This window comes from Triturus cristatus, chromosome 6 (genome assembly GCF_964204655.1).
Source record: "Triturus cristatus chromosome 6, aTriCri1.1, whole genome shotgun sequence".
NCBI lineage: Eukaryota > Metazoa > Chordata > Amphibia > Caudata > Salamandridae > Triturus > Triturus cristatus.
In genome coordinates, this window is record NC_140589.1 from 1,063,647,889 (window position 1) to 1,063,672,812 (window position 24,924).

Sequence of the window (24,924 nt, forward strand, 5' to 3'; positions counted from 1 at the left end):
TGGAAGGGCAGTGGTAGCCACAGCCCAGGCACAGACAGACTTCCCTGTAGGGACTGGCAGAGCTGTGACAGTCACAGCTCAAACACAAACTGATTGCCCCCCTGAAAAGGTTGGCAAGGCTGTAATGGTCTCAGCCTATACTCAGACTGACATAGGTGTAGTGAAGCCTGAAACAATGGATCACTCCACACAAACTGAGAGTAGTGGGGAGGAAGAAAAGTCTCCCTCTCCCCAGACATTAGGAAAAGGTCAGCCTCCTCAGGGATCTGACCTCACCCCTTGTGAAGGAACTGCCCCAGAGGTAGCCAGGCCTGGCCTGGCAGAGCCTCTGATGTCAGTGGCCCCTTCCAAGGTGGGATCCAGTCTGGTGCAGGTAGCCTGCCTCTCTCTACCCTGCCTCAGTCAGCCCAGGGCTGCAGAGGTCAGGGAGGCCAGTGGACCCCCAGAGGGCCCCTGTCCACAAGAACCCCCCCATCAAAAGAATGAGGATTGCCTGGCTAGTAGCCCTAGTCAGGTGATGGGTAAAAACATTCCTGAGGGATCTCCTTTACAGGTAGTTAGGGACCTCCCCCAGGGGGATTCTGTTGGGCACAGGCAAACATGGGACCTTAGGGCCCCAAACCTGACCTGTCCCTCCAGTAAGCCCACAAAAGGGACCCAGCCTCCAGCTTTAGGTAGCCAGAGGCTGACCCTGAGAGCACAGTGCAACTCAGTTAAAGAAAGAAAGGCATCCATGGTGGAGGATGATTGGAGGAAGCTGAGGCCTCACTTTGAGGACACTCACTTCAGTACTCCATCTCAACACCAGCCTTTTACTTTGCCAAGACACACCACAGGTAGAGATTCCCTATGGTGGAGACCCTCTGATACCCTTAGGGTGAGGGATTGCTTAGTGGACCATGAGACAGGGGGTAACCATGCCAGTGCTGGTTCCTCCTTATATGGCCACTTGGGCAATATAGGCTTACCTGGTCAAGGTCAGCCTTATCTCCCTTCGTTTGGGGGGGGGTTGTGTAGGAAGGTGGATATCTGACTATGGTTACCCCCAAATTTTTGCCTAGTGTCTAGCTGGTTTTTCGACTTAGTTGGCCTGAGATCCTGCCATTCAGGCTCTCAGGCTATCTGCTCTCTCTGTAAAATGGACTCCATGTACCCTAGGTACATACCCAATTGGTTGGATCACCCTGTCAGCCCCTGTACCAGTGTACACTAGGTACCCAGGGCATTGGTGTATCCAAGGCCTGCCAGGGGCTGAAGCATGTATTATGCCACCCCAGGCTTGGCCTAACAATCTGACACAACTGGCTGATCACTCAGCTGGGGTAAGTTGGTGTAATCACCTCTTACTTAGGTGTAGTATACCTATACCTAAACTTAAATGGGACACCTGGTAACCTATAAGTCACTCCTATGGCAGGCCTTAACAATCCTGAAGGCAGAGTGCTTGGTTCCATGTGAGATGGTGCTCTGGCATGAGCTGAGCCTGTCTACAGTGGTCGGAACAACTTCCTTCTACTGTTTCCAGATATCGTCATACCATATACTCTTAAGTGCATTATGAACCTCGCGGTTAAATGCTATCTTTGGTTTGGCTTTATCAAAACATGTCGAGTAAGGTGTCATACGAATTGGAATACTAACCCCTCGCCAATTCTGGCGACGGGGTTAGCATTCCACCCTTCTAGAGGGACACGACATGTACAGTACCTGAAACCCGGGTAAAATCAGACATAGCCTCAGCTCCACAAAATGGATGCTGCCACCACAGACACAAGTCTGCCCTCCTGCTGCTGGGAGTCCTTCCAGCTTGGGAGGTGTGGACAAAGGGTTTCCTGCCAGGGGAGGTGCGTGCACCACCCCAGACAGGATTTTGTGTATTGGTCAGGTAGGGCTTGAAAGAAACCAGACATGCCTGTGGCTCACAAGGAGCCTCGGTGCATATACCAGTTCAAACCGGTCCTGGGGCACACCAGTCCCGGGCCTGGGGCGAGCTGGACAAAGGATTGGGGGTGTAACCACCCCCCTTCCTGGTCCCACCCATAGGGAGGGACCTAGCAGGTAGTCCGGCCCCTAGAATCCGAATAAAGGTAGGAGCTGTGTCCTAAGACTTCAGACATCCTGGAATCAACTTGAAACTAAGAAGAAGACGGGAACTTCGACATTCTGCTGCACAGAAGACTGAAGAAAATCTCCCCTGTGGTCAGGGAGTGACCACCTTGCTAACGCAAGCACCATCCAGCGAATCAACGTCTGCTTTGCCGCCGCCTCCCGCCGGAGCCCGAGCCCAGAGACTGACAAGACCTGGACCTCCAGACCTCTCACCGCCCGATCCACAGTCCCTGCAAAGAGGAGACCCGTGGAGGCACCGAGACACGTGGAGCCAGCCATCTTGAAACGACTACGACAAGCTGACCAGTGCAACAACCGAGGCTCCCTCCAAGTTGTGCTTTGGGTCCTGAGAAGCCCAACCCTCGAGCAGCATCTGCACCAAAGGTGAGCCCTCCAGCATCTCCACGATCTGCGTGGGGCCCTTCTGCATTTTGCCACTCGACGCGCCTAACCGGTTGCTGGCCCGCTGGCTAGTGGCCATCTTGGCGACGAAATCTACGACAAACACCGCTGGTCTGGTTGCTCCAGACTGGCCCTTGCTCCCCTCCAAAGGAGCCGTTCCTTTGACCTTGCTGGTCAGAACCATCAGCTTATCTCCTTGCCCACAACAATTGCTTTTGCCAAGGCTTGTTTGCTTCGATCAAGTCGCCGACACCGCCGACAGCGAGAGCCTGCGTGGGACAGCTCGTGACTCGACTCCTGGACGTCGTCGACCTTCAGGGACCACGTGGCTGCAGAGTCAAGCTACACCTTCCTTCCTGTTTGCACCCGACATCGCCTGGTACCCACCTGGTGCCACGATGGTCACTGGCTAGTGACTGTGAACACTGTCCCCTCTGCTTACAGGTCTTCAACATCTCCGATCCACTCTTGGATCCACTGCATCTCTTCCCGACCGACCGCCTGCAGCACTTTTGTCTACAGGCCCCACGGAACAGATAGAAGAAACCCGACGCACTTTGAGGCCTATGCACCCGCTTCCTGTGGGTGAGGTAAAGCTGGTACTCCGGTGCCCATGTGTAGTAATACATCTCTAGTGCCTGTGTTCCAAATCTTAAGTTCCTAGGTCATCCGGAAGATTCCTTTTGCAGTAACTTTGTACTTTTTACGCACCCATTGAAACCTATGGGAGCACGCGTGTGACTATTTGCTCTGCACACGCCACCCGTGGACCTCCTGGTCACTAACTGACGTTAGCTCCTTGTAGGCCCAGCGATTCTAGAGGCCCTAGGCCTTTTCCCTTTTCTGTTCGTGGTACTTATACCACTATTTTAGTATATGGTTCGAGTGGCCACCAGGGCCTATCCATATAAAGTGCAACTTCTGTGTATTCTGTGATAATCTTGTTTGACGATTTGTGCTCCTGTGCTCATAAAGAGACTAGGGGTTACTTTGAGAAATAAATACATATATATTTTGAATATATATCTGTGTGGTGTCCTTTCATTGGTATAAAAGGGGGTTACTATTGGTAAAACAGCTTGCTTAACACGCATCACGAGTTTAGCCTCAAAGACTGCTTAGCCTACGCTACCACTAGGGCAGCTAGTCCGAAAAGGTTGACTTACAACCACACCATAAGGGTTGCTTGGCATGGTACAAGGTGATCACTTTAATTAGTGAGCATCATATACCAGGCCAACTTCTCACACCTTTTCTGTTCGTGGTACTTATACCACTATTTTAGTATATGGTTCGAGTGGCCACCAGGGCCTATCCATATAAAGTGCAACTTCTGTGTATTCTGTGATAATCTTGTTTGACGATTTGTGCTCCTGTGCTCATAAAGAGACTAGGGGTTACTTTGAGAAATAAATACATATATATTTTGAATATATATCTGTGTGGTGTCCTTTCATTGGTATAAAAGGGGGTTACTATTGGTAAAACAGCTTGCTTAACACGCATCACGAGTTTAGCCTCAAAGACTGCTTAGCCTACGCTACCACTAGGGCAGCTAGTCCAAAAAGGTTGACTTACAACCACACCATAAGGGTTGCTTGGCATGGTACAAGGTGGTCACTAGAACTAGTGAACAGCATATACCAGGCCAACTTCTCACAATCCTCCTTTATCCTTTTCAAACCAACTAATAGACTCACATGTCCACTGCTCAGATGAACTCAAACTTCACTGTACTAATCCACCACTAATCCTTTTATGGGTTCTGGAGTAGTGTGCTACTCGCCAAAAAGTGCTGCAACACCTCATATGGGGTAGTAAGCGCTATCTAAATATAATTACAATCTAGTGTCAGTCTGCTACTGAAGATGTACACATTGATCGTTAATTACCAAGTAATGCAGATGTTGGTGAGGTATCAAACAGCATGTCAGCCTATGACTAGACAAATTTAATGGAAATGTATTGGGTCAAGACAAATGTATGTATGACATTATGTGACTTGCTAGTGTACTAAGGTTATACTACTTTCTTTCTGAAAACAGATCCATGTTCCCAGTAGTCACATATGTTAAACATAAAAAACTGGACATGGCTGTACTGTCACATGGTAAAATGGCTGAAGGAGACCAAGAAACAATGCACGCTTTGGTGTATTATATACTTTATTTACAGTACAAACAAAAGGGAGTAACGTAAACATGATAGGTGGCAAAAAAGAGAGTAAAAAGTGAGGGATTCAGTCATGGTGGGTGAATGCATTGGAGTAGAGCCCATGGTTTCTGGAGTCCAAAGTCCAAAATACTCCTCACATCAGAATGGGAAAAGCGAGGAGGTAGAATCAACAAAGTTAATGTGTCTCTGGCAGTGGTTCTGGTCTCGCGACCCTTCCCTCCTGAAGACTTACAAGGATGTCCCATCTTTCTGGGTGAGGGGGATTGGGAGCTGCTGAGCCAAGGGTACTTGCGGACGAAAACGTCTGTGTCAGGGCCTCCTTTCCTGTGGCTTCTGCAGCGGTTGATGGAGTGAAGTCCTTGGGCCACAGGGAGGGGTAGTTGAAATTAGGAAAACCCTGCACTGGGTGCTGTTGATGGCCCCCAGCATCCCTATCAGGGAGGCCACCTCAGTACGGAGTCCGGCCACCTCGGTGTGGACCCTATTGACCTTGGTGTGAACACCTGCCACCTCGGTGCATAGGGCCGCTACCTCAGTGTTAATGCCGGCCACCATGACCTGGATTCCAGCAACCTCCTGGTGTGTTGACTCTTGCAGCTCCTTCATTTCCCTCACTTGGATTATGACTTGGCCATACACACCTTGGGAGTCCTGGTAAATGCCCAAGACTTGTGTGATGGCAGTCTAGCTTTTGGTATAATCAGTGTACTCTCTCTGGGGTGCCACACTGGACCTCTCATGATGACTAGCCCACTGCCCTGTGCCCTACGCATGGACTGCACCCTCCCACCTAGTCCTGGCCCCTGACTGGCTGGGGTGGTGGTGGCTGTCTGAGAAGCCAGGATGGGTGGCAGGAGATGGTACTGCCAGTGCTTGGTGCACTGGTTGTGGGGCCAGATGTTGTCTGGAAAGTTTCCGACATGGTGAGAGGTATGGGCCCAGTGAGCCCAACTGTTGACATCTGCCCTGGCTGGCCAGATGGGCCAGGATGGTCGTCTACATCCAATGCTTCAGGAGGACGGTCTTCACTGAGGGCTTCTTTTTCTGCGGGGTCCGGAGAGTTGCTCTGCTTGCCTGCATCTGCTCTACAACAGTACTGGCTTTACCTGTTGAGGAAAATATTGACAGTCAATGGGAGATTATAGATGTGTACATCTAGGTTGTTTGTGTCCAGTCCATTGTGGAGCTGAAAAGTGTAAAAACAGTTAGTCGTTATTTAATTCAGCAATTTAATGAGGTATTTAAATCAAGCAATGTATCTGATTTCAACATGCCGTGGAATGTGTGACTATCTGGGAATTAGAGGTTTGGCACTGTGACAGCATCACACACAATAACCTACACCAATAGTGTATCATTCTCATGTGTATCTATCCATTCCAAAGTCCATAGATGCAGCAATCAGAGCAACAATCAGCCTGGTTGCATGAGTGCCATAGTTATTCCTATTATGGGTCTATGAGCATGGGGTCACCTGGCATTGTTACTGACCTGTGTGTCTTTCAAGGCACACATATGCTAGCTGTAGTGAGGTGTTATGGTATAACTCAGGCCAATATCAGTTGTAGTTTATGTATGCAGGATACCATCAACCAAAGCTATCCTAAGTTCATTTGTGAATATGTTGCAGCTTTCATGAGAAGTGATAGGTCAATAGCAAGATGGCTGCCAGATGAGAAGGGGTGCAAAGGAGTGCAGCCTGCTATTTAGTGTTGAAGAGACAAGGCCCCATGGTAGTTGTAATCAATTGGATATCACTCTAGCAACAGCTGACAAAAGGAAAGCTACTTGAGTAGTGATAGGTCAGTAACAAGATGACTACCAGGTGGGAAGTGGGGTAAAGGAGGGTAGCCTGCTGTTTAGAGCTAAGGAAACAAGGCCTCATGGGTAGTTGTAGTCAATAGGATATCACTTTAGCAGCAGCTGACAAAAGGAAAGCTACTTAAGTATTGATATGTTAGTAGCAAGATGACTGCCAGGTGGGATGGGGGGGGGGGGTAAAGGAATGTAGAGTTGAAAAGACAAGGCCTCATGGTAGTTGTGACTAATTGGATGTGATTTTTGAAAGACTTGACTGACTTGAAGTGTACCCTAGATTTGTGACCGAGCACACATTTGCATGTTCCCACATCATGTATCCGCTTTTTTAATTTAGATGATGCTGCTCTAACAGGCAGCATTGGATCATGTGGAAGATGTGGATTTATAAGTATGTGGTGTCATATGGACCAATAGTCATTGCCACAAACATCTCAAACACTTTCTATGTGGCATGTTCAGGAAATAGATGTAGAAGAAGGTGGAAAAGGCAAAGTTGATAGTAAACAGGACATTGTGATATTGTGTCAGTTCTTGTAGTATAGCTTACTAGAGTCCATTCCACCAGGTATTTCTTCCAAGCCCTCAGCCTGCAAAATTACAAAGACCTTCTCCTCCCAGGGTAAGAGTTCTAATGGTGCGCTGGGAGAGCTATCACCAGTCCTCTGTCCCTCCTGGTGGTGGCTGCTGCACTTGCCATGCACCTTCTTCCGGAGGTCTTCCACCTCTTTCTAATGTTGTTCTGTGTGTGCAGGGTGTGCCCAACAGCATTCACACTGTAGACAATCCTCTCCCACATTTCTTGTTTTTTTAATGTGATGTGTGTGTTGGACTTGGGCTCCAAAAAGTTGGGCTCTAATCTAAGGATTTCATCAACAATAACTCCTAATTCAAGTTCAGTGAAGGCATGTTTCTTAGGGCCCATGGTGAAGTAAAGAAAATGGGAAGTGGGTTTAACTGATATGTACAAACAAAGGATGGTGAGATAGGTAGCAAAAAAATAGAAAACAGGTGGAGGAGAATGATAAATGAAAGCTGTGAAAAAAGTGTATGTGTGGTCAAAGGTGATGTGCTCAGTGACTATGTGCCTGTTAGAATGACGAAGGATGCGGGTCAGGGATGGGGTGTGTTTTATAGTGTGTTTAGCAGGCATGCCCACTTGTCACAGCCCTTTACGTATGTGGTATTTGAATCCATCGGATAATCAGTGTTGAAATTTGTATTTATTTTGGTTTCGTACCTCGGCAATAGACCACCTTTGAGGAACTGGCATTGGCTGTGCACCGCCATGGGGCAGCCAGTGCCACTAATTTGTACTATGTACTTTGTAATATGCCAGGCAGTCGGAATGTTGTCCTGGCGGCGTCCGCCACCTCACTGCCGACAATTCACACAAGCTGCGAGACCGCAGCAGGACCACTAATAGGACCTCCATGCTGGCAGTATATGTTTCTGACTGCCCATATTGCAAATGGTCGTGCTTCGGCCCAGCAGTGGAGTGGAGTAGGCAGATGCGGTTCTCTGGCGATCGGTCCACTAAACTGATAATCAGGCTCTTAGTGCAGATTGTTGAAGGTGTCTCCATGTGCCAAGAAACCACCAACAAGGTTTGTAGTTGATGCGAATGTATATTTTTTTGTTATATTGTTATGAATTTCGCTATATATTTTACTGGCGTGAATGATTAATACTTGGGAATGGAATATATTTATTTCTAATTTGAAAATTTGTATACAATGTTTGATGTTTTTTCATATTTGTTTTATGTAAAAGGTGCTTTTTTATGTTTATTCATTATAATGTAATTATTTTTGCGATATATTGTAATTAATATTGTGTGAATCAATATTTTTGACATATTATATGTTAATTTGAAGGTGACGATATTTTTAGTTCCGATATTCGTGTTTTTGCTATAAGTAAAAATCAATATTTCTAACAACGATGTTTGTGTTCATGATATTTTTGGTTTTATTAGTTAAGTATAGAAAGGTGATATTTTTGTTAACAATATTTATTTTCCAATATTTTTGTGTTTCATTATTGTATGCATTGATATTATGTTAGTGGTCCATAGACAGCGCATTATTCGGGCACCCAGGATTTGAGCCAGGAAGTTAGGAAATGCTTTGGTTTTGTCCCTTCAGTGCCTTCTGCAATGCCTACGAAGCAAAGATTGTTCCTGCTTCATCTCCCCTCGGTGTCTTCTTCCTTGCACTCTAGGTCGCTCACCACTCCCTTCATTGAACAACATCAGTGTTTCACCATGCCCTTCATTGTTGACATTCTCTCTCAACCTCCATGACCCGCTCAGCAACCTTCCTTAAACCCTGCCTCAACAGGCCTACCTCCACACCCACACTGCCAATCTGCATTTCCAGGGTAGCCTGAGAACTGCATATTGCTAGAAAACTTAAGCATTACCCTCAGTGTGCTGCTGGCCCACTGCACATTTAGTGGACTTGTCAATCTTGCACTGCTGCAGGGGAGCTGCAGCTTCAGATGTCCCCATGTTGCTCTCCGTTGCCAGCCAGTGATGTATCTGTGGAGTTGTCATCACGTTAAACAATGTCAAACCACAGGGAAAAGGTGTATCTAGGTCCTAGAACGAAAAGAGGGTTGGGAGGAGCAGGAAAACCGGCGAGTACACGCTGGCACACATTGCAGTTGTCAATCCAGTCCAGTCATGGAGGGCAGAGGTCCAGGGAGGTGTTCACCTGGACAACACTCACAACATTCAGGAAGGGGACCAACAATCCATGCCTATGGTGCCCAGTCTGACTCTAAGGGTGCAAGGAGAGAGGAGGCTGCAAAAGAAGCCCCGTTGTCTTAAGAATAAGACTCCTTTGGCATGGATCCGCAGGTCTGATTACTACGTATCATGGGACATTCCTGAGATCTTGAGTGGGTGGCTAGTTATAAAAGCAGCAAGCTGATAAGTATGCAGGGTGTTGGCAAAAAAACATTTTTATGGTAATGTTGCTGTGAGAAGTTGGCCTGGTATATGATGCTCACTAGTTAAAGTGATCACCTTGTACCATGCCAAGCAACCCTTATGGTGTGGTTGTAAGTCAACCTTTTCGGACTAGCTGCCCTAGTGGTAGCGTAGGCTAAGCAGTCTTTGAGGCTAAACTCGTGAAGCGTGTTAAGCCAGCTGTTTTACCAAATGTAACCCCCTTTTATACCAATGAAAGGACACCACACAGATATATATTCAAAATATATATGTATTTATTTCTCAAAGTAACCCCTAGTCTCTTTATGAGCACAGGAGCACAAATCGTCAAACAAGATTATCACAGAATACACAGAAGTTGCACGTTATATGGATAGGCCCTGGTGGCCACTCAAACCATATACTAAAATAGTGGTATAAGTACCACGAACAGAAAAGGAAAAAGGCCTAGGGCCTCTAGAATCGCTGGGCCTACAAGGAGCTAACGTCAGTTAGTGACCAGGAGGTCCACGGGTGGCGTGTGCAGAGCAAATAGTCACACGCGTGCTCCCATAGGTTTCAATGGGTGCGTAAAAAGTACAAAGTTACTGCAAAGGAGATCTTCCGGGTTGACTAGGAACTTAAGATTTGGAACACAGGCACTAGAGATGTAATACTACACTTGGGCACAGGTGTGCCAGCTTTACCTCACCCACAGGAAGCGGGTGCATAGGCCTCGAAGTGCGTCGGGTTTCTTCTATCTGTTCCGTGGAGCTTGAAGACAAAGATGCTGCAGGCGGTCGGTCCGGGAGAGATGCAGTGGATCCAAGAGTGGATCGGAGATGTTGAAGACCTGTAAGCAGAGGGGACAGTGTTCACAGTCACTAGCCAGTGACCAGCGTGGCACCAGGTGGGTACCAGGCGATGTCGGGTGCAAACAGGTGATGAGGGGTAGCTTGTCTCCGCAGCCACGTGGTCCCTGAAGGTCGACGACGTCCAGGAGTCGGCTCACGAGCTGTCCCACGCAGGCTCTCGCTGTCGGCGGTGTCGGCGACTTGATCGAAGCAAACAAGCCTTGGCAAAAGCAATTGCAGGAGGATTCGGAAATCAGCTGTTGGTTCTGACCAGCAAGGTCAGAGGGATTGCTCCTTTGGAGGGGAGCAAGGGCCAGTCTGGAGCAACCAGACCAGCAGTGTATTTCGTAGAGTTCGTCGCCAAGATGGCCACTAGCCAGCGGGCCAGCAACCGGTTAGGCGCGTCGAGTGGCAAAATGCAGAAGGGCCCCACGCAGATCGTGGAGATGCTGGAGGGCTCACCTTTGGTGCAGATGCTGCTCGGGGGTTGGGCTTCTCAGATCCCAAAGCACAACTTGGAGGGAGCCTCGGTTGTTGCACTTGTCAGCTTGTCGTAGTCGTTCCAAGATGGCTGGCTCCACGTGTCTCGGTGCCTCCACGGGTCTCCTCTTTTCAGGGACTGTGGATCGGGCGGTGAGAGGTCTGGAGGTCTAGGTCTTGTCAGTCTCTGGGCTCGGGCTCCGGCGGGAGGCGGCGGCAAAGCAGACGTTGATTCGCTGGATGGTGCTTGCGTTAGCAAGGTGGTCACTCCCTGACCACAGGGGAGATTTTCTTCAGTCTTCTGTGCAGCAGAATGTCGAAGTTCCCGTCTTCTTCTTAGTTTCAAGTTGATTCCAGGATGTCTGAAGTCTTAGGACACAGCTCCTACCTTTAAGCGGATTCTAGGGGCCGGACTACCTGCTAGGTCCCTCCCTATGGGTGGGACCAGGAAGGGGGGTGGTTACACCCCCAATCCTTTGTCCAGCTCGCCCCAGGCCCGGGACTGGTGTGCCCCAGGACCGGTTTGAACTGGCATATGCACCGAGGCTCCTTGTGAGCCACAGGCATGTCTGGTTTCTTTCAAGCCCTACCTGACCAATACACAAAATCCTGTCTGGGGTGGTGCACGCACCTCCCCTGGCAGGAAACCCTTTGTCCACACCTCCCAAGCTGGAAGGACTCCCAGCAGCAGGAGGGCAGACTTGTGTCTGTGGTGGCAGCATCCATTTTGTGGAGCTGAGGCTATGTCTGATTTTACCCGGGTTTCAGGTACTGTACATGTCGTGTCCCTCTAGAAGGGTGGAATGCTAACCCCGTCGCCAGAATTGGCGAGGGGTTAGTATTCCAATTCGTATGACACCTTACTCGACATGTTTTGATAAAGCCAAACCAAAGATAGCATTTAACCGCGAGGTTCATAATGCACTTGAGAGTATATGGTATGACGATATCTGGAAACAGTAGAAGGAAGTTGTTCCGACCACTGCAGACAGGCTCAGCTCATGCCAGAGCACCATCTCACATGGAACCAAGCACTCTGCCTTCAGGATTGTTAAGGCCTGCCATAGGAGTGACTTATAGGTTACCAGGTGTCCCATTTAAGGTTAGGTATAGGTATACTACACCTAAGTAAGAGGTGATTACACCAACTTACCCCAGCTGAGTGATCAGCCAGTTGTGTCAGATTGTTAGGCCAAGCCTGGGGTGGCATAATACATGCTGCAGCCCTTGGCAGGCCTTGGGTACACCAATGCCCTGGGTACCTAGTGTACACTGGTACAGGGGCTGACAGGGTGATCCACTTCCAATTGGTTATGCACCTAGGGTGCATAGTTGTAATTTAGTAGAGAGAACAGCAGGCTGGGGGTCTGATTGGCAGGCCCACAGCCTCAATATGTCAAAAACCAGTGAAGCAAAAAGCAAAAATTTGGGGTGACCATAGGATAGCAGACCCTACTCTCCTACACAACCCCCCCCCAAACGCTGGGACATTAAACTAGCCTTGACCAGTCTCGTCTTCATGTCCTAAGTGGAAGTACCTGGAGAGACCATCTGCATTCCCATGGTCAGTACCTGGCCGGTGCTCCACTGTAAAGTCCATCCCCTGTAGGGAAATGGACCACCTAAGCAGTTTGGGATTTTCACCCTTCATCTGATTTAGCCACAAGAGGGGCTTATGGTCGGTCTGAATCTTGAAGTGAGTGCCAAACAAGTATGGCCTCAGCTTCTTCAGGGCCCACACCACAGCAAAGGCCTCCCTCTCAATAGCTGACCAATTCTTCTCTCTGGGGGTCAACCTTCTGCTAATAAAAGCAATGGGTTGGTCTTGACCATCTACATTAAGTTGTGACAGCACAGCTCCCACACCCAACTCAGAAGCATCTGTTTGGACAATAAACTCTTTGGAGTAGTCAGGACTTTTCAGGATAGGTGCAGAGCACATGGCCTCCTTCAGGTCATCAAATGCCTTTTGACAGCTTACTGTCCACTGAACCTTTTTGGGCATCTTCTTGGATGTCAGATCATTAAGAGGGGTCACAATGGACCCATAGTTCTTAACAAACTTCCTGTAGTACCCAGTCAAGCCCAAGAAAGCTCGAACTTGAGTCTGGGTGGTTGGAGGGGACCAGTCCTTGATGGATTGTATCTTACTCTCCAGTGGTTGAACTTGGCCTCCACCTACAAGGTGGCCCAAATACACAACCTTACTCTGCCCTATCTGGCACTTAGTAGCCTTGATAGTGAGGCCTGCCCTCTGCAGGGCCTCAAGAGCCTTCTTCAGGTGGATCAGGTGATCCTCCCAGGTGGAGCTAAAGACAGCAATGTCATCAAGATATGCTGCACAAAAGTCATCCAACCCAGTAAGGACTTGGTTCACCAGCCTTTGGAAGGTGGCAGGTGCATTCTTCAGACCAAAGGGCATCACCACAAACTGATAATGCCCACCTGGGGTTGAGAATGCTGTTTTGGCCTTAGACTCCTCAGCTAATCTGATTTGCCAATAGCCAGCTGTTAAGTCAAATGTGCTCAAAAACTTTGCAGAAGCTAGTTTGTCTATGAGCTCATCTGCCCTTGGAATAGGGTGTGCATCTGTCCTGGTGACAGCATTGAGTCCTCTGTAATCCACACAGAACCTCATCTCTCTCTTGCCATCTTTGGTGTGAGGTTTGGGGACCAGAACCACTGGGCTAGCCCAGGGGCTCTCTGAGGGTTCAATGACACCTAATTCCAGCATTTTATGTACCTCAGCCTTTATACAGTCCCTGACGTGGTCAGGTTGTCTGTAAAGTTTGTTCTTTACAGGCAGACTGTCACCAGTGTCCACAACATGGGTACACCAGTCAGTTTGACTAGGTATCAAGGAAAACATATGTGAAAATGATTGTAGAACCTGTCTACATTCAGTCTGCTGATGGGCAGTGAGGTTGCCTCCAAGGGTCACTCCTTCAACTGAGCCATCTTCAGGGTTCCGAGACAACAGGTCTGGGAGAGGGTCACTCTCTTCCTCCTGTCCCTCATCTGTAGCCATGAGCAAGCCCATGTCTGCCCTGTCAACATATGCTTTAAGCCTGTTAACATGGAGTACCCTGTGGGGACTCCTGGGAGTTCCTAGGTCTACCAAGTAGGTGACCTCTCCCTTTTTTTCCAGGATTGTATGGGGTCCAGACCATTTGTCTTGGAGTGCTGCTGGGGCCACTGGCTCCAACACCCATACCTTCTGTCCTGGCTGAAACTCAACCAAGACAGCCTTTTGGTCATGCCAAGCTTTCTGTAAGGCCTGGCTTGCCTCAAGGTTTTTGGATGCCTTCTCCATATACTCAGCCATCCTGGAGCGGAGACCAAGTACATAGTCCACTATGTCTAGCTTAGGCTTTTTGAGAGGTAACTCCCATCCTTCCTTCACCAAACACAGTGGGCCTCTCACAGGGTGCCCAAACAACAATTCAAAGGGGCTGTAGCCAACTCCTTTTTGTGGGACCTCTCTGTAAGCAAACAGAAGGCAGGGTAGAAGGATGTCCCATCTTCGCCTGAGCTTTTCAGGTAATCCTTTGATCATACCCTTTAGGGTCTTGTTGAATCTCTCAACAAGCCCATTGCATTGTGGGTGATAAGGCGTGGTGAACTTGTAGTTGACACCACATTCCTTCCACATAGCTGTCAAGTATCCTGACATAAAGTTGGTACCTCTGTCAGATACTACCTCCTTAGGAAACCCCACTCTGGAGAATACTCCCAGCAGGGCCCTGGCCACCACAGGAGCTGTAGTGGTCCTAAGGGGAATTGCCTCTGGATACCTGGTGGCATGATCCACTACCACCAGTATAAATCTGTGCCCAGATGCAGTGGGAGGATCCATGGGACCCACTATGTCTATTCCCACTCTTTCAAAGGGGACCCCCACCACAGGTAGTGGTATTAGGGGGGCCTTTGTTGTGCCACCTGATTTGCCACTGGCTTGGCAGGTAACACAGGAGCGACAAAACTCCTTTGTATCTTCATTCATGTGAGGCCAGTGAAAGTGAGGGACAAGTCTGTCCCAAGTCTTGTTCTGGCCTAAGTGTCCTGCTAAAGGAATGTCATGGGCAAAGGTAAGAAGGAAGCCCCTAAATTGCAGAGGTATGACCAACCTCCTGGTAGCACCAGGCTTGGGGTCTCTAGCCTCTGAATAAAGGAGCCCTTCATCCCAATACACTTTATGGGTACCTTGAGCATTCCCAGCAGCCTCAGCAGCAGCCAGCTGTCTGAGGGGTTCAAGAGAGGGACAGGATAACTGAGCCTGCCTCAAGTCAGCCCTTGAAGGTCCCCCTGTCCCCAGAAACTCAACCTGATCAGGTTCAAGCTCTTCAGGGACAGTTCCTTCAGGGTCCTCTAGATCAGCTTCCTGGGAAGGCTGATCATCACTCTGAGGCAGGGGGGAAGGCACAGCCTTGACCCTCCTGTTCTTCTTCTTGGTAGGTGCTTGGTCCATTGTTCCAGGATCCAAGACCTGAGGTTCAGTGAGGCACTTTTTGGCCTGTGACCTGGTCACAGCAAGGACATGTGATGATATACCTAACATCTCTGCATGAGTCCTGTACTCCACTTCTGACCATAGAGAACTCTCTAGGTCATTGCCCAAGAAACATTCTACTGGGAGGTCTGCACTAACCACAACCCTTTTGAGGCCAGTTACCCCTCCCCATGAGAAGTTAACAACTGCCACACTGTGTGAAGTAGTGGCATTGCTGGCATTGGTCACCAGGTAGTTCTCACCTGGTATGTACTGTCCAGGGTCCACAAAGCCTGGTGTCACCATAGTGACACTGGCACATGTGTCCCTGTAGGCTTGAGCCACTTTGTCATTAATTAAAGGAGTCTGTCTGTACTTGCCCAGGTTACTGGGGCTCACAGTCAGGGACAAATCAATGTCCCCATCACAGATCAAGACTGCCTGTGTCAGGGTTCTGTCTAAGTCAGAATCTCCTTCAGTTCCCATAGTGATTCCCACTACCCCCTTTGTCTGGGGACCAACACTGCTAACAGTAGTACTGGGAGCAGGTGCCTTAGGGGCAACAGTGTTGGGGGCTCCACCCTTTTTGCAATCACTAGTCCAGTGAGTTGTATTTTTACAATGATTGCACCAGGGTTTCTTCTGACCTTCTTTCTTCTTCTTGGACTGTTGGGACCCACCCTCCTTAGCAGTAGTTTGGGGCCCTGTTGAAGACTTCTGGTCTTTAGGTTTCTGATCTCCACCCTTTTGGTCTGTTTTCTTCTGATCACCCCCTTGGCCCTGGTTCTGGTTCTTTTGCTTAACCCTGGTTCTGACCCATTTGTCTGCCTTCTTTCCCAATTCTTGGGGAGAGGTCAGATCAGAGTCAACCAAGTGTTGATGCAGTTGCTGGTTTTGACAGTTATTTAAAATCTGTTCTCTCATCATCAAATTATACAATCCTGTAAAATCAGATACCTTACTTCCCAGCAACCAACCCTCCAAAGCCTTAGTGGCACATTCAATGTATTCAGACCAGTCCTGAGTCTGTGTCTTTTGGGTGTCTCTGAACATTAACCTGTACTGTTCAGTGGTTAAGCCTAACCCATCAACTAGAACACTCTTCAGGACTCTGTAATTTCTGACATCCTCTTCTCTAACAGTGAGGAGTCTGTCTCTGCCTCTTCCTTCAAAGGAGAGCCAGAGGATTGCTGCCCACTGGTCTTCAGGAACCTGCTGTACTTTGCAGGCTCTCTCAAGAGCAGTTATCCATTTGTGGATGTCATCCCCACTTTTGTAGGGGGGCACAACCTTAGACAGGTTCCTATTATCAAAGACCCTATCTTTGTCCTTAGGGACAATGCTGCCACCAGTGGGTATAGACCCACTCTCTCTAGGTTGCCTAGCCTTGTTCAGTTTTTCTTCCATCAGGGCTACTTCTAGCTCCTGCTTCCTGATCCTCAGCTGGGCTTCCTGCATTCTGGCCTCATGTTCCCTCCTCTGAGGGGTGGTCATCCTTTTCCTGGAGTGACCTTGAGAGCCTCTAGAGCCATGAGAAGCATTGGAGTCACCTGAGCGATTCCTTTGCCTCCCAAGCCCTGTGTTAAGTCCACTGGGGAGATCCAATGGGGTGAACCCATTGTCAGTCCCCAATAGCCTTAGTTTAGCTGGGCCAAGTATAATACTTGGCACTGGGCTAGTTCTCCCTTCATCATCACTACTTTCTGTATCCTCACCACTTTCCTCCCCTGTAGTATGGTTCTCATCTAAGGGATGGCTATTGGAACTAGGTACCTCTGTAGTATCTTCAGAAGGGGGGCCTCCTGTTCCTGACCCTAAGGGGGCTAACTGGGAAGCTTTCTTGAGTGCTCTCTGATTCTCATCATTCTGTAAGAGCTCTCTGAGCTCAGCAGAGTTTGGGTTCTTGGGCTGTTTAAGGCCTCTAAGAGTTGCCAAATGCCTGAGCTCATTCTGATTAAGGGTAGCAAAGCTGGATGTTGCCCTCTGGGGGTCACTCTCAACAGAGATGGGTACAGTGGACCCCTCTGCCCCGGCCATTGCTCTTAAGTGTGGGTGGATGTGTTGCAATCTACCTACACTTGTGTTTACCTACTAAACCTATCTAGTAGTTGTAGTCAGGGTGTGCTACTCCCTTTGCTCTACAACAACTAAGTTCAGTAGAACTTATGTATATCTAATCTTGTTTTATATGTACCTACAGGTACCTATGTGATCTTTCAATTGGTAACCAAGAGATTACAATGGTAAAACACAGCAAGCTCAAATCCAACCGCTGCTCACCAATGTGAGAAGTTGGCCTGGTATATGATGCTCACTAGTTAAAGTGATCACCTTGTACCATGCCAAGCAACCCTTATGGTGTGGTTGTAAGTCAACCTTTTCGGACTAGCTGCCCTAGTGGTAGCGTAGGCTAAGCAGTCTTTGAGGCTAAACTCGTGAAGCGTGTTAAGCCAGCTGTTTTACCAAATGTAACCCCCTTTTATACCAATGAAAGGACACCACACAGATATATATTCAAAATATATATGTATTTATTTCTCAAAGTAACCCCTAGTCTCTTTATGAGCACAGGAGCACAAATCGTCAAACAAGATTATCACAGAATACACAGAAGTTGCACGTTATATGGATAGGCCCTGGTGGCCACTCAAACCATATACTAAAATAGTGGTATAAGTACCACGAACAGAAAAGGAAAAAGGCCTAGGGCCTCTAGAATCGCTGGGCCTACAAGGAGCTAACGTCAGTTAGTGACCAGGAGGTCCACGGGTGGCGTGTGCAGAGCAAATAGTCACACGCGTGCTCCCATAGGTTTCAATGGGTGCGTAAAAAGTACAAAGTTACTGCAAAGGAGATCTTCCGGGTTGACTAGGAACTTAAGATTTGGAACACAGGCACTAGAGATGTAATACTACACTTGGGCACAGGTGTGCCAGCTTTACCTCACCCACAGGAAGCGGGTGCATAGGCCTCGAAGTGCGTCGGGTTTCTTCTATCTGTTCCGTGGAGCTTGAAGACAAAGATGCTGCAGGCGGTCGGTCCGGGAGAGATGCAGTGGATCCAAGAGTGGATCGGAGATGTTGAAGACCTGTAAGCAGAGGGGACAGTGTTCACAGTCACTAGCCAGTGACCAGCGTGGCACCAGGTGGGTACCAGGCGATGTCGGGTGCAAACAGGTGATGAGGGGTAGCTTGTCTCCGCAGCCACGTAGTCCCTGAAGGTTGACGACGTCCAGGAGTCGGCTCACGAGCTGTCCCACGCAGGCTCTCGCTGTCGGCGGTGTCGGCGACTTGATCGAAGCAAACAAGCCTTGGCAAAAGCAATTGCAGGAGGATTCGGAAATCAGCTGTTGGTTCTGACCAGCAAGGTCAGAGGGATTGCTCCTTTGGAGGGGAGCAAGGGCCAGTCTGGAGCAACCAGACCAGCAGTGTATTTCGTAGAGTTCTTCGCCAAGATGGCCACTAGCCAGCGGGCCAGCAACCGGTTAGGCGCGTCGAGTGGCAAAATGCAGAAGGGCCCCACGCAGATCGTGGAGATGCTGGAGGGCTCACCTTTGGTGCAGATGCTGCTCGGGGGTTGGGCTTCTCAGATCCCAAAGCACAACTTGGAGGGAGCCTCGGTTGTTGCACTTGTCAGCTTGTCGTAGTCGTTCCAAGATGGCTGGCTCCACGTGTCTCGGTGCCTCCACGGGTCTCCTCTTTTCAGGGACTGTGGATCGGGCGGTGAGAGGTCTGGAGGTCCAGGTCTTGTCAGTCTCTGGGCTCGGGCTCCGGCGGGAGGCGGCGGCAAAGCAGACGTTGATTCGCTGGATGGTGCTTGCGTTAGCAAGGTGGTCACTCCCTGACCACAGGGGAGATTTTCTTCAGTCTTCTGTGCAGCAGAATGTCGAAGTTCCCGTCTTCTTCTTAGTTTCAAGTTGATTCCAGGATGTCTGAAGTCTTAGGACACAGCTCCTACCTTTAAGCGGATTCTAGGGGCCGGACTACCTGCTAGGTCCCTCCCTATGGGTGGGACCAGGAAGGGGGGTGGTTACACCCCCAATCCTTTGTCCAGCTCGCCCCAGGCCCGGGACTGGTGTGCCCCAGGACCGGTTTGAACTGGCATATGCACCGAGGCTCCTTGTGAGCCACAGGCATGTCTGGTTTCTTTCAAGCCCTACCTGACCAATACACAAAATCCTGTCTGGGGTGGTGCACGCACCTCCCCTGGCAGGAAACCCTTTGTCCACACCTCCCAAGCTGGAAGGACTCCCAGCAGCAGGAGGGCAGACTTGTGTCTGTGGTGGCAGCATCCATTTTGTGGAGCTGAGGCTATGTCTGATTTTACCCGGGTTTCAGGTACTGTACATGTCGTGTCCCTCTAGAAGGGTGGAATGCTAACCCCGTCGCCAGAATTGGCGAGGGGTTAGTATTCCAATTCGTATGACACCTTACTCGACATGTTTTGATAAAGCCAAACCAAAGATAGCATTTAACCGCGAGGTTCATAATGCACTTGAGAGTATATGGTATGACGATATCTGGAAACAGTAGAAGGAAGTTGTTCCGACCACTGCAGACAGGCTCAGCTCATGCCAGAGCACCATCTCACATGGAACCAAGCACTCTGCCTTCAGGATTGTTAAGGCCTGCCATAGGAGTGACTTATAGGTTACCAGGTGTCCCATTTAAGGTTAGGTATAGGTATACTACACCTAAGTAAGAGGTGATTACACCAACTTACCCCAGCTGAGTGATCAGCCAGTTGTGTCAGATTGTTAGGCCAAGCCTGGGGTGGCATAATACATGCTGCAGCCCTTGGCAGGCCTTGGGTACACCAATGCCCTGGGTACCTAGTGTACACTGGTACAGGGGCTGACAGGGTGATCCACTTCCAATTGGTTATGCACCTAGGGTGCATAGTTGTAATTTAGTAGAGAGAACAGCAGGCTGGGGGTCTGATTGGCAGGCCCACAGCCTCAATATGTCAAAAACCAGTGAAGCAAAAAGCAAAAATTTGGGGTGACCATAGGATAGCAGACCCTACTCTCCTACAGTTGCCTTAAGCCACATAGAATTATGCAGGGTGGCCTGATAATAAAGTCACAGTCTAGGTCCCCTATGGGCTCCATATGCTCCTGTTTTAACACGCACCCCCTAATGCACACCTACACACAGCAGACCTGGCAGCCATGAGCCACAACACTGCTGGTACCCAGATTCACTCGCTACACAAGAAGGCTAGGCCCACTTCATTACACTCAGCCTATCCAGCTCCCACAGGGCCATGCTGCCATTCAGATCTTCAGATCTTAGGGTGGGTGAGAAGCAGGAAGGCAGCAGGGGCCCAGTTGTGCCTAAGATATGCTTCGCTGGGTAGGTCAAGCACTAAGGCAGCTGCTAAACGTTCCAGCCGATGCAGACAACCCCATCCATAGCATCGTATATATGGAAGAAGCCTCAACCTCTTGAGCCCACAGGCTCAGTGTCTCGACTACCGGATCCGCGAGTCACCAGACCAACAGACGACCCCCAATCATGGAAGGGTCCAAAGTGATGCTGTCCCCAGCTCATGTAGCTCGTCCTTTAATGGGCCTCTCCTTCTTTTGGTTGACAAGGGCCACACACAAGCAGGACCAGCCCTACTTGGGTACACATCATGGGTATTCAGCAGGCAATGTTGGGTACAGTAAATGTGTGGGGGATTGGGCGGATTAATTAGGTATGTGAATATATAAATTCACTAAAAAAACATAGGTTTCAGGGCTGTTATAATTAGCTGGACATTTCACTCGTACAAAACCATTGAAATTCCTCCGTTAGAGTTAGTTCTGCTAACTATAACTCACGCGCCCGCAATCCACTGCTGATGATGTCACATATTACATCATTCATGACATGGTCAGTGACATCACTGATGACATCACTGATGACATCATCCACGTGACAATCAGATACACCTCATCATGCACTAGTATAACCTTTCATCACTCACTGTAAAATACAGAGTACCATATTTGAATCCATTGACACACCAATACAAGTTTCTAAAAATCCACTCAGTGATTCCTAGATCTACACACACATCTAATCACTTACCTATAGATTCACTCATACATGCTGTCAATTGTCAATGATCAATAGAACACTATCAAATGTACTTATACATCTATATCGACATTACACACCAGCACACATCCTATTCACTTATGCAGTCATCCTACTCACTTATACAAACAATGGATCATATTTACATTTACTCAGCTACACACTTATACAAACACCACTTTATTCATATGGATAGTAACTCATACTTAGTGTGTTATAAAATTACTATTACAAGTATACAGTTATCCATACAGTCCCTCATACAATCACTGAGTCTTATGTATACTTATTTATATACAACTGTCACATACACTGCCTTTTATTTTTCTAGTTTGTTGGACATGTACCATTGAGAGATATATTGGCTCATCACCACACACATAAAGATATTCACTCACCCAAACAACTGTTATAACATGTAGTGTTAACCTCATATACCTACTGAATCAACTATTCACACATCTTTGGGCAGTCACACCCCCCCCACCGAACCACACACACATTCACTCTCCCATACAAATACTCAGTTAAATAATCAATAACTAATATAGACTTTCACATAGCTAGTAACCAACTGGTGCAGCAGTTTACACAACAACTGACAAAGTGATACAGATATGCACACAGTTTAGTCACTATCCAATATATTTAGTGTAATTGAAGTCCCCGCCTCACTGGGCGTAGCCCCAGCCAGTAGCATTGTGGACTTCGTAGTGTCTTCGTCCTCCTCAGTGGGTTGTGTGCCGTCTCCCCAACTTTAATGTTCAGTATTACCCAAGTGGGGCGGTGCCACTCGCTGTGGCTACGCCCTCTGAAGCGGGGACTTCAATTACACTGGTGCTTCAAATAATGTGATGCCGTCTCTCCAGACATTTTAACCCGCAGCCCATGATTAAGTGCATCCAGCACAAAACGCGTCGAGAAGCAGGATCTTCACTGAGTGTGTCACTACGGTCGAATCTACATGCACAGCAATCTCCATTAAAGAATTTTCAGCAAATTTTACCTGTTGTGGGCTCTTCCTCAGCAGGCACATTGTGGTTTTTGATGTTCAGTGATTCCGCCTGGACTGCGGAAGAGCCCTGCTGTTTTTATGGACCAGCTGCAGTGTCACTCGGCGTTGCAGCATTAGGGACGGGTAGCTGTTCTTGGAGGACCAAGGTGCTGACATGAAGAAGACAAGAGTGCACCGCCCCACTTGGGTAATTTTTAACATTACAGTTGGGGATACGGCACACAACCCACTGAGGAGGATGAAGACACTACGAAGACCACAATGCCACTCACTGGGGCTACGCCCTCTGAGGCGGTGACTTCAATTACACTGGTGCTTCAAATAATGTGATGCCGTCTCTCCGGACGGTTTAGCCCGCAGCCCATGATTAAGTGCATCCAGCATGAAACGCGTCGGGAAGCAGGATCTTTACTGAGTGTGTAATTACGGTCAAATCTACATGCACAGCAATCTCCATTAAAGAATTTTCAGCAAATCTTACCTGTTGTGGGCTCTTGCTCAGAAGGCACCTTGTGGTTTTTGATGTTCAGCGGTTCCACCTGGACCACGGAAGAGCCCTGCTTTTTTTACGGACCAGCTGCAGCGTCACTTGGCGTTGCAGCATTAGGGACAGGTAGCTGTTCTTGGAGGATTAAGGTGCTGACATGAAGAAGACAAGAGTGCACCGCCCCACTTGGGTAATACTGAACATTAAAGTTGGGGAGATGGCACACAACCCACTGAGGAGGACGAAGACACTACAAAGACCACATTGCCACTCGCTGTGGCTACGACCTCTGAGGCAGGGACTTCAATTACCCTGGTGCTTCAAATAATTTGATGCGGTCTCTCCGGACGTTTTAGCCCGCAGCCCATGATTAAGTGCATCCAGCACGAAACATATCGGGAAGCAGGATCTTCACTGAGTGTGTCACTACGGTTGAATCTACATGCACAGCAACCTCCATTAAAGAATTTTCAGCAAATCTTACCTGTTGTGGGCTCTTGCTCCGCAGGCACCTTGTGGTTTTTGATGTTCAGCGGTTCCACCTGGACCACGGAAGAGCCCTGCTGTTTTTACGGACCAGCTGCAGCGTCACTCAGCGTTGCAACGTTAGGGACAGGTAGCTGTTCTTGGAGGATTAAGGTGCTGACATGAAGAAGACAAGAGTGCACCGCTCCACTTGGGTAATACTGAACATTAAAGTTGGGGAGACGGCACACAACACACTGAGGAGGACGAAGACACTTCGAAGACCACAATGCCACTCGCTGTGGCTACGCCCTCTGAGGCGGGGACTTCAATTACACTGGTGCTTCAAATAATGTGATGCCGTCTCTCCAGACGTTTTAGCCGGCAGCCCATGATTAAGTGCATCCAGCATGAAACGCGCCGGGAAGCAGGATCTTCACTGAGTGTGTCACTACGGTCGAATCCACATGCACAGCAACCTCCATTAGAGAATTTTCAGCAAATCTTACCATGTTGTGGGCTCTTCCTCAGCAGGCACCTTGTGGTTTTTTATATAGGGGAAATGAGGCTGGCCCTATAACAAAAGAATTGGGAAAAAAGTATGGGGGCACAGCAAAGAACAAACAGAGGACAGGGCCGCCCAAGAACAAACCAACAAGGAGAGGCAAGCGCATCAGCAGACCCCTTAACCCCTTCGCTGCTAGGCCTTTTCCCCTCCTGTGCTAAGCCTTTTTTGGGCTATTTGGGGTAGTGCGTGCTTAGGCCCCTGTAACTTTTTGACCACATTAGGTATCCATGCCAAATTTGCGTCCTTTTCTTCCAACATCTTGGGGATTCTAAAGGTACCCAGGGTTTGTGGATTCTCCTACAGGGTTCCCAGAAATTAGTCAAAATACAGCAAAATTTTGTTTTTTTTGTGAAAAATTGGAAAAACGGGCTGCAAATGAAAGCGTCTGAGTTTTTCTCTGCAAATGGTATCAAAAAAGGGTTTGTGGGGCTGAAATCACCATTTCTGCAGCTTTTAGGGAATGACAGAATTTTAGAAAACCAACATTTTTTACAAAGTTTTGGCATTTTTCTGGGACATACCCTATTTTTGCTATTTTTTGTGCTTTCAACCTCCTTCCAGTTAACGGTAGAAATGGGTACAAAAACAATAATGGATCCTGGAAAGCTATACATTTTTGAAAAGTAGACAAAATTCTGAATTCAGCAAGGGGTCATTTGTGTAGATCCATCAAGGTTTCTTTATAGAAACTTACAGGTAAATATAGGAAAAATTAAAAATTTGTTGAAAAAAGCAGCATTTTGAGTCAACGTTTTCACCTGTAACTTCTTCGAATTATGACATCTCTTTTAAAGCAATGTACCGTTACATCCGGTGGACCTTCCTGGTTGTGGGGACATATAGGACTTGTAGGTTCACCAAGAGCCCAACGAACCCAGAGTAGAAAACTGAGCAGCATTTTGTAATGTTTTTTTTGTTCCGGGTATATAGCAATTATTGTGGGAAAATGTATACATGGAAAAATCGGTATGAAAGACACCTATGTATTTCTGAAATGGGAACAAATTACAGAGTTTAGAAACAGTGCATATTTGCACATTT